The sequence below is a fragment of the Rhincodon typus genome, chromosome 4 (assembly GCF_021869965.1).
Source record: "Rhincodon typus isolate 14 chromosome 4, sRhiTyp1.1, whole genome shotgun sequence".
In the NCBI taxonomy this organism is placed as follows: domain Eukaryota; kingdom Metazoa; phylum Chordata; class Chondrichthyes; order Orectolobiformes; family Rhincodontidae; genus Rhincodon; species Rhincodon typus.
In genome coordinates, this window is record NC_063335.1 from 18,141,264 (window position 1) to 18,152,852 (window position 11,589).

Below are 11,589 nucleotides of genomic sequence, written 5' to 3' on the forward strand. Positions count from 1 at the left end.
CCACAGTCCAAAGGTGTGCAGGCTAGGTGGATTGGCCATGCTAAATTGCCCATAGTGTTCAGGGATGTGTAGATTAGGTGGATGGGTCTGGGTGGGATGCTCTGAGTTTCGGTGTGGATTTGTTGGGCCAAAGCGCCTGTTTCCACACTGTAGGGATTCTATGAACTTGGTTTCTGAAAGGGAAATCTATGTTTTACAGATTTAGAGTCCTTTTGAGAATGTAACAAACAGAGTTGATGAAGGGGAACTAGTTGATTTAGTACAGTTGGTTTTCCAGAAGGCATTTGATAAGGTGCCACAAAAGATTATTGCGCAAGGTAGAAGCTCCCAGTATTTGGGGTAACGTGTTAGCATGGATTAAAGATTGGTTAGCACACAGGTCAGACTCCACTCTGTCCCCAACTTTTAACTCCAGATTTTTATTGAATTCAAACTTTATCATCATCAATGGTGTGATACAAACCTAAGCCCCCAGAACATTAGCCCAGGGCCTGCAATACCAGTCCCGTGACATTACCACTAAGCCACTGTCTCCCCTACTGGGAACAATTGTACCTAATTTGATAGTTTTATTTATCAAAGTAACTTGCTGTCAGCTTTGATTTTTTTTTTTAAAAAAATTGTTTACCCAGCACATGAACTCCATTCATGAGTTTCCAGACAAGTTAGATTTTTATTATTTATGTTTGAATCTATTTTAGAGCTTTATATAAAAGCCAACAAAACTTTCTTTGAGGTTTAAAATATGAATTAGTTTGTTCTTTGTGCAAGGTTGTGCCATGATTAAGTAGCAAAAGTAAAATTTGAGACAGTACAATATAATTTCGAGACTCTAGAGTATGTCAGAATTGTCTTTATTTGTAAAATAATAAGAGAAAAGCAAAGTAAAACACAAAAAGGAAACAGCTAAAAATGAGCCTATTGCTATGTCACTGCAATCCTGCCAAATTGTATTTTTCAAGAACTAGAGCAAATTTGTCGGTAGGAATTTAAATTGTTTAGGTTTCAGACCCCACAAAATGTGGGATATTTAATGGTGATGATCTTCCACATGCTAGTTGGAGGTTTAGTGAAGGCCACACTTTAACTTTCTTGTGGAAGATGCGCCATAATAGATACTTGTCAGGACCAAAGACACCAGGGATGGAAACCGTGTGCCTAAGGCTGTTATTTCAGGCAGTGCCATCAGGGGAAGCAATGCTTCCTTTTCAGAGAACTGCCTTTTCCCAAATCTGGATCCCTTGATTAGGCACAGAGTATCTTGACAAAGGCCCACCACCATCACACCCCTAGGAGTTCACAGGAAAGGACAACGTGCTTTGATTTTCAGGCTTCCTAGGGCAAGTATTCCATTTGCTACTAATGTGTAGTGGCAGAGTAAAGGCCTTAAGTGCTCACAAGGGTCTCAACTGATAGCCAGGATGGGTAAACCATCCATGAGGACAAGGCAAAGGTAGTAAGATGTCCTGTCCCCACATGCCACATTCCCTCATAATTAAAAGACCCCCACCAACTAAACTCACCTTGTAGGTTATTGCATTCTGAACAATGTATGTCCCATTTTTAGCTAATGTTGATTTTTCAGAGACACCATGCACTTTATCTAAATAATAAGAAGCAAGAATCCAGCACTAACTTCAGTGGCCAAGATCCAACATGTCACTGCTCTTACAATACCGAACAATTCCTAAATAGCTTCTTTGTTTAAATTTTCACACTGACCTTCACAACATTCAGTGTAGTTATTATTTCTCAATACACAATATTCTAAATGCATCTTACCTTAGCTGTATACATGAAAAAAGCCACCAATATAGGCAATAAACACTGGCATTACTTCCAAAGAAATAACTTGATCTATTGCAAGGATTATTACTTTATTACTAGTTCCTTAATCCTGTTTATATAGTCCCCAAGCATATATAAATCATATTTTCTTGTAGATTTAATTTAGATTTTAACTCTGTAATTGTACTCCCCATAAAGCTCTGAACTAAATGTATCACTTTTTTGGTAATGAGCCAGGAATACATTCAATTCCTATTAGGGGCAGAACTTTGCCTTTGTGGGCGCGGGAACAGAGACAAGAACAGACAAGACAAGAAATTCTGAAGCCACCTGGCAGACCATTTTCCCACCACAGTCTTGGTTCCTGGGTAGAGTGTTAAGTCACTAAAGAGGCTGATTAGTAGAGACAGACTGTAATATTCTATTTAGCCCATTTTCCCACCTGGTGGCTGGAGGACAGTAGATGATTGAAGGTGGGAGGCCGGGCCTCCAGAGCTCCAGAATTATATTGTACCCCTGCTGCACGGCCACCACATTTGACATGTTGCAGTGTAGCTGTGGACCTTCCTGTGCAGTCACAATAGGCTGAATATCCTTCTGTGCCTTGTGATTCTGTGGAAAGGCTCTTGATACACAATTTTTTTTTTTGTATATAAACATTGTCACAAATGCAGTTCAGTTCTATACAGTAGCACATCAAGTAAACAAACATTTGAGTTTGACTCTATTCCAACAAACCAAAGGTGTCTCTTTCACATACAAGGCTATATTTACATGCATTGAGGCATTAAGAGAGTCTGATAACTGAACAGACCCCCAATTAACTTCAGCAGGAAGACCTCGGACAGTGGTGTTTCCCCATTGCGCCTTAGCAGCAGCTGCCCCAAGTTTTAGTGGCTCATGCTGCGCAATGGTGATCTGATAGCGGTGACCACTTTAATTTCGGATTATGGAGATCATACTGAGAGAGCAACTCAGGGTAGAGGTACCCCGTCTTCCCTTACATGACTGCAAGCTGCAGCTCCTCCAATTGGTCCTCCAGATTCAAGGACCCACCTGTCATTCTCAATTGGTTGGGATGCATGGCCGCGAGCTACTAATTGGCGAATCCTGCAAAAAAATTACCATCTGGTCATAGTTCATTGCACAGTTCCACATCAAGAGCCACATCTGAGCTGGAGTTCAAGTTCCTCACCTAAAATGGAAGATCTTGTCCCTAGTCTTTGCAGAAATTAATTTATTCTTGCATCACAATTGGCTTTGGCTTTCTTAGTTCAGGCAAAATCTGTTAGGAATCAAAATTAGTCATGGAAATAATTATTTCCCCTTACTCTGCTTCAACATCTGTAAATAATAGGTAACACCCACTGTATCTTTTATGATAGAAGTGAGAATCAATTTAGCTGAAACTACCAGTAGTGTTGAGTACCCAATTATTCAAAATAGACCCATTTCTTAGAATTGATATATCATGAGCCAAGATTAAACAACTTGCTTATTTCCATTTGGCTGTTTTCCTTTGAATTGGTGTATAAATGATTACCCTCCCTTTTCTTTAATAATTATTGTTCTGTTATTGCATAAACTCAGAACAAGCAACAAGCAAGAACAGTTATATTAAACAGGCCACAGACATGTTAACATTTTTGTGATTATAATTGTAAAAGTGATATACAGAAGACAGCAAATCCCTATTTGTGATGTCAAAGTTAAGTTTAACAAAGGTCTATTTATACATAAACAAAAGTCTTGGCAATAGACATTTCAAAGAGCTTTCTTGATAAGAGATTCAAGGACAGACCAAAATCTAAACCATGACCTTCATCTGCGTCAGTCCTCTTTGCAGCTGTCTGTAGCTCATAATGCCCAGCCATATTTAACTGTTCAATTGCTAGGTTATAGAGTGGCCACATCCAAAAGTAAAAAGATGTTGGCATCATAAATATACTTTAATCTGATTACAAATAACCCAAGTGTCAAAAGAATGTCCTTTGGATTTCAATGAGAATAAAAGTTCCATTTGATTTTAAAAAAGACTTCAATTCGGGAATATATTTAAAATCCTTTTAAAAACAGATAATGCAACATGTGCTTCCCTGCATTACTTTCTGTGACTGTAAATATGTTTATTCCAAACTTTTTCCTTAGTTTTGTAGAACTGATTAATCATTTTTTGCTGCACTTTTGCCTACATTTTCTGTTTTAAAAAGTCACTGTGACTAGAACACAGACAGTCTGACTAACCTTTCTACATGATGCTTTTTCACATGCGTGCTAAGTTAACTGAGACACAAACACATTTTCTAAAAAGGAAGAAATTTTGCAAGAAAAACTGATGTGCAAATGTCTTGTTGTAATATGTTACGCTTCACACATATCCTTTGTGAAATCAATAAATGGAGGGAATATAACTTATTGTTTGTATGGACTTTGTAACTGTTCTTAGCTTCATATTTTTTTCCAACTTTTTTTCAATAGCTGTTATAAAACTTTGAGCTATTAGAAGTTGCAATAATGAAACTAAGTAGCCTTGTCATGAAAGCCTTGAAATTGCACTAAATGAGATTAGCCTGCAATTGATTTTTTTTGTGTGAAATTCATTTGTCTTGTGATTTCAACCTATACATTAATTTCAAACTTTCATGTAAGAAAAACGAATTGCAAGGGAATTCCTTCAAGATGTCAAATGAATGTGTTCATTTACCCTGATCAATACTATAAATATATCTTCATACATTTTCAGCAGATGGCTTGACAAATCTTACACTGCAAAAAATAAGCCTTCAAAGCAACAATACAGCATTGTCATGTCCAATAACTCTGAGGACATTCTAGATGCCTCTTAATATGCGTTATCCTTTAATTCATTTGCATTTAAAGATCATAAAGTTTCATTTGAAATCTAGTTGTTTCATTCGGGCTGTCCTTATGCTGAAATTCTTCATATGCTTGGAAGTTCTTACTACTGTTAATGGAATTCAGTGGGTTTTTTTTGAGATGCATGGAAGGACAAGCATAAACAAGATACCTATACTAACATTGCATAATTATATTAAAGTTGTTTCTGTTGATTTTCATACAGCATCATGGTAATTTGAAGACTAATGTACTGGGACCAAAACAGACACAAGTTCTACTGGGGGAGAAAAGTTTCTATCCATCATATTATTTATCAGAATAATAATAATGTAAAAAGCTTAACAGAAGTGCTAACTTAAGGCTGTTATTTTCTAAATGGAGGGAGGTCAAGTTAAGTTGTTGTAAAGTTGTATTGCTTTTCCAAAGTGTTGGCCAGTGAATACATTTTAATATTGTCTCTGGCTGGAGTAACTTGTTTTTATAATGTAAGGGACTGGTGTTCTTAAGTGCTTTTTTTTCTTTAAAAACATTAAGGAACTATGAGAGAAATTATATCCATGATGCCATCATGTGTTTTTGTAAATACAATCTATTCTTGACAAGAAATAGAAAATACCAGAGTTCTGAAAATGGAATTTTATGAAAATTTTATATTGAATTTACATGTCAGGCAGACAGATTAATATTTTTGGCACAAACAGTGATAACAGAAAAATGCAGTTTGGAACCAAAATTCATTCTGGAAGCCCTTTTAATTTGTCAAACAAGATGCAAGCCTTGTGGCAAAAGGTAACCTTCTACAGAACTGGATAATGTATTGACCCTTTCATCTCTGGCTCTTGGGATCAAAATCAGCCCAGATTGGGGGCATTAAAATGTTTCTCTCTGCCAGCTATGAAATTCTAAAATGAAATTTGGCCTCCGTATTCTTCCTGATGTCTGTGATGTTACAATGTAGAACTGCTCATTATTTAGCATGACAATGATAACTTATTCTAGCTGCCTTTGCTGTGTATGAATGTGATGCTGAGATTTTTCTGATATGCAGTTGGCAAAAGAGACAATACAAAATTTCCAACTCAGGTCATTATTGATTTTAGCTGACCTTTATCTCCTGAGAAAGATTTGCATTTATGTTGGCAAGAATATAACCAATGGCTGGAAAAAACCCACCTTAAAATAACTTTTAGTTTAATTTCACAATTAGTCCACTTCTAGGGTTGCTGTTCATAAAAATAGCCAACTGCCTTATTGGAGTTTTTAAAACCATATCTTCTCAGGAGTCGGGATGATTGATTAATAAAGCTCCATGGTTGTGTTTAAGTGTGCATTTTTTAAAAAAATTTATACGCCCGAACTTCAGAGTAATGACAGTATATATTGTAGCCACAGGTGTCGGTTGCATTTCGCACCCACCCCACCCCCGCCAGAATCATAACAGCGGGAGTAATATAAAGACAGAATTCAAGCAAACACAAGGAAGACTAACACAGGAAATGGAAAATACACAATGTTGCTGTTGAGGGTTCTCTACTAAGGTCAAGGTTAAAGTATATAGTTGAATCAGGGTAAAGGGAGTTTCATTCTTCATCTGTCAGTGCTCTACTTGACCTGAGAGTTCTAAAGGCTGACACCGGGCATCCAAAATGGAAGAGTGTTCATTCATCACAACTGACATCCCTGCTTATATAAGTACAAAAAGAGAATAAAAATAGGGCAAATATACCAGGTAGTATAGTTTGTGGTGTTGGTGTAGGATGGGTAACTAGCTGGGAAATTAGATTGATATCTATTACTAAATTCCCACATATATTTGCACAGAAGTCATTATCTTAAAGTGTTTTTGTACTAAATTTAGTAGTTATTGAAAGTCAAAGAGTAAGGCAGAGGAGAAGTTATTTCTTAAAAGTGAGCATCAGCTCGATTTTATTACATGGATCACAATTGGCAGCGACTTTCTAAGAGTGACATTTCAAAATGCTGTTCTTGAAGGAAAATTTGTGTTTTGCATTTTCAACAGACTTTTGTATGCAATATTTTCTGATGCTTAAATAAAAATGTCAATGCAGGAATTATTTTGGAAACTTCTCTCTGTTCATGCTACGTGGCAGAAGGATGGCATTACAAATGCAAGGAATTTCTGATTGACGCAGTGGTGGACAGGATTGTTCTCATTCACATCACCATGTCTTCGGACATGGCCAGAGAAAGACTACCTTTGCTGATAGTCCACTTCACTCGTGCAATGGTAAAGGAGCTTTGCTGTCTGATGGAAAATTGATCTATGATTTCTTTGATTGACTTTTGAAGTTTCCATATCTATAGGCTTTTATGCTTGACTCTGTATCCTAGCTCTGACAGTAGGCTACAGTCAATGCAGAGTGCAGAGCTAGTGCAGTAGAATGTATTGTTTAACAAGGGAATATCTTGTTCTGCCTGGAGAACTAGCAGTTGAAGGATAGGGCCCTGCAATTTTAAAGCAATGCAGAATCACCAAGATTGCTATGGGTGGCAATCACACAGTCATCCATTTACAAACATTCCTCTGATGTTCATGAGTTTGAAAGACTTCTACCTCATCAATGTACTGGCGGGCAGTAACCCATAGGTATTGGGTATCACCAAGCAGTAATTTTCACGGATGAACATTGACAGAGAGTATTGGTAGACCATTAATTGAAATATAGCTGATATCGATCCGGTCTTTATCTAACATTGATATAACTGCACTTTCAACAAATACTGCTGGATTGCAATTTAGTATGGAATTTTCCCATTTTCAGTTAAAGTATTTCATTGAGTGAGATTCACAGTGTCTGGTCTGCATGGCTTGGAGTAACTTTTCTTGTGCAACCTTCCATTCTGGACCTTATTCATTCGGCCCACCATGGCCTCACCAGTCATCAAGCACCCAGCCATTCTCTTCCCACTTCCCAGCAATTGACCCGTAGCCTTGAATGTTATGGTGTTTCAAGGGTTCGTCTAAATACATCTTAAATATTGTGATGGTTCCCAGCTCTACCACTCTTTTCAAACAATGAGGTCCAGATGCCAGCCCACCCTCTGGTTTCTTCCTTAAATCTTCCCTAAACGTCATGACCCTTATCTTAAATCCATGTCCCTGGTTATTGACCCCTCTACTAAAGAGAAATATTTCTTCCCATTGTCCCTATCTAGGCACTTCATAATTTTGCACATCATTAAAGTCCCTCCTCAGTTTTCCCTGCTCCAACAAAATCAATCTCATTCTATCCAATTCCTTTTCATAACTGAAATCTTCCAGACAGGCAATAAACCTGGTGAATCTCCTTTGCATGTTTTCAAATGCAAGTACATCCTTCCTTTAGTGTGTCGAGCAGAATTGCAAACGGTACTCGAGCTGTGGCAAGCGAACGTTATATACAGCTCCATTATATCCTCCAAACAGATCTGAGGAAGGGTCACTGGACCTGAAACGTTAACTCTGATTTCTCTTCACAGATGCTCCCAGACCTGCTGTGATTTTCCATCAATTTCTGGTTTTGTTTCTGATTTACAGTATCTGCGGTTATTTCAGTTTTTATCCATCATATCTTCCTTGCTCTTGCATTTATTTGTTCTAAAATTGAAGGCAAGTATCCCATTTGCCTTCTTAACCAACCTCAACCACCTGTCCAGTTGCCTTCAAGGTTCCATGGATATGCACACCAAAGGTGCTTTGATGAAAGCAAAATACTGTCTTTGCTTGAAATCTGGAACAAACACAGAGAATGTGAGAGAAACTCAGTTGATCTGGCAGAATCTGTGGAGAAAGAAGCAAAGTTAACATCTCAGAACTAAGGAAGAGTCATACCAGACTCAAAACATGTTTCTCTCTCCATAAATGCTGCCAGACCTGTTGAGTTTCTTCAGTATTTTCTGTATTTGTTCAAGGTCCCATGGATCCTCTGTGCATGTCCAGAATCCTATCATTCAACGTGTATTCCTTTGCGTTGTTAATCCTCCCAAAATGCATTGCCTCACACTTTTAGGTTAAATTCCATTTGCTGCTGTTTTGTCCTTCTGGCCAGCAAAGGAAAGGAGGGGATATCAGCTTTGGGAACAATGTCACGTCTACGTTGTGTGGTCACTAGGCCACTGGGAGGCCCACCGCACATTGATCATTGTGCTGCTGCAAGAAATCCACTTCTGGAATCCATTGCTGTACACAGACCTCTAGAGGTCTGCGCATGAAGAAGGAAAATTTGAGGGAATATTGTTCGAGAGGTACCCTGTCCACATCCAGGGTAGCCCATCCCCATATGGTGGGCAACAAAACTCAGCTCCTATCTCACAAAAGTGGTCACCATCTCACGCCCAATGCTTCTGTTCTTCCCTGATAACCTGCTGCTTTAGGTCCTCCAAGATTGAATACCCTGGTACAAAGGCAAAATGCGGCAGATAATGACACATAAACAGAAAAAGTAGGAAATATTCAGCAGTTTAGACCACATTTGTTGAGAGGGAAACAGGGTTACCTGGTCTGACCAACAATGACAACAAGGTGCAGGGCTGGATGAACACAGCAGGCCAAGCAGCATCATAGGAGCAGAGAGGCCCTTGTTGTCTCGGATTCTCCAGCATCTGCAGTTCCTACTATCTCTGACCAACAATGATGTGGTTAACTCTTAACTACTCTCTGAGATGGTCTAGAAAGCCACACAGATCAAAGGTAATTAAGGTTAAGCAACAAAAACCTTGCCAGTGATGTCATCAGAGGAGTGGCCAGTGGCACAGTGGTTAGCACTGCTGCCTCACAGCACCATGGGACCTGAGTTCTCCCCCTCTCCCACTCCCACTCTCAGGCGACTATCTGTGAGGAGTTTACACATTCTCCCTATGTCTGCGTGAGTTTCCACCCACAGTCCAAAGCTGTGCAGGTTAGGTGAATTGGCCATGCTCAATTGTCCATAGTTTGCAGGCTAGGTGAATTAGCCATGGGAAATGCATTGTGATACAGTAAGGGTGTGGGTCTGGATGGGATGCTCTTCAGAGGGTTGGTGTGGACTTGATGGGCCAAATGGCCTACTTCCACACTGTGGGTGTCCTATGGTTCTTTTTAAAATGCCAAAATAAGACATTGCTGACCGACTTTTGGAAAAAAATCTTAACCGTGCATTTTAAAACTTGAGACCCTCCTACTTTCTTGTTTAAAGTGGACCTGTCTCACCAAAAAAAAAGTGATTATCAAAGCTATGTGATGATGCAGGCTACACTGAAACACATCACCACCAAGTGTGTGCAAAATTATATCATGTGGTTTTTTAGCTGATTATAACTCCCAAACTGAAACAGGCTTGCTGAACATTTTCAAGATGTGGCTCAGTGGTTAGCACTACTGCCAAACAGTGCTTGGGACCCGGGTTCGATTCCACCCTTGGGCAACTGTCTGTGTGGAGTCTGCATGTTCTCCCAATGTCTGTGTGGGTTTCCTCTGGGTGCTCCGGTTTCCTCCCACAGTCCAAAGATTTGCAGGTTAGGTGGATTGGCCATGCTAAATTGCCTATAGTGTTCAGGGATGTGTAGATTAGGGGGATGGATCTGGGTGGGATGCTTTGAGGGTCAGTGTGGACTTGTTGGGCCGGAGGGCCTGTTTCCCCACTGTAGGGATTCTACGATCTATGTTTTCAAAACTATCCTTTGCTGCTCGTACATATTTTATTTATGTCTGTTTAGTTTTTTTTAAAATGCTGTGAATCCCCAACCAAATAATTTTTATAAAATCTGACAACAAATGCCACTTCTTTAAACATATGACAAACAGGCCTATCTATGATTGCCCTCCCATAATGACCCCCAGCTGCTGATAATAGGGGAGACAAAAATCTTTGCCCATTTTTACATTGGGAAATTTTTCTCCATCTCCATAAGGTAATGCAAAGAAAATTGAGCAAACTCTAACTTTATTTTGCTGAATTGTAGCTAAATTGCTATTGTAGCTGAATTTTCTGTGACAGTAAAAGTGTCAGCTCATTTTACACGATCTCTAATTGAAGTTCCGCCAGGATCACCACTTCAAAACATTTTGCATATAAGTCAGCAATCAAGTTATAGAAATATTATCAGCTAACTGGAGGCTTTGTTTGAACTCATTGGTTGGGATGCCTTTTCTAAATAAAAGCAGAGAAGGGCTAAATTTAAGAACAATCAAAAATGGGTTCAGATTCTGTGTTCCACAATTAAACCTCATCCTTTCCCTCAAATGCAGTCATTATACAAGGATTGGGTTGTAGCTCCTCCACCTGAAAGCTGTGCACAGCCCAGCACCACATGAGCTGTTGAATGGCTGTGGGTCTCAGCAGTGACCTAGGATTGAGTGGAACTGTCGCTCTGCTTAATGGTCGTCAGCACTACTTAATTCCAGGCTGCATTCTTGCTGCAATATGTGTACTATATTGACTAGAGAAGTCACTCTGAGCAGGAAGAAGAACGACGAATACTGTAACGGGAGACAGAGCGGGTTCCGAGACACGCAGGCACAGAATTCAAGGAGGAGGTGGTTGTCTAATCACTGGAGCGTTGGAGATGCCCTAGACAGAGATTGCAAAGTCATTGACACCAGGTAAACATCACAGTTGATGTCAGCATTCAAACCCAAGGGCCTGGACACAATGCTGCATCATGGTTAATCAGCGCATTGGACTGGTCAAGGTCAGTGAATGCATCTGCAAATACCATATCCCACCATAGGAAAGGTTTGGAGGGATATGGGCCAAGCGCGTGCAGGTGGGACTAGTTTCATTTGGGAACATGGTCAGTGTGGATTGGTTGGACAGAAAGGTCTGTTTCCATGCTGTATGACTGCATGACCTACTAGTCCCACAAACTGCTCAATACATCAATGCCCCATCATTCACTGAACGACAAGCTTTATCAATCACATCTTGCAGCTCACATGCATAGCTTCACCTCATCCTTACAGTT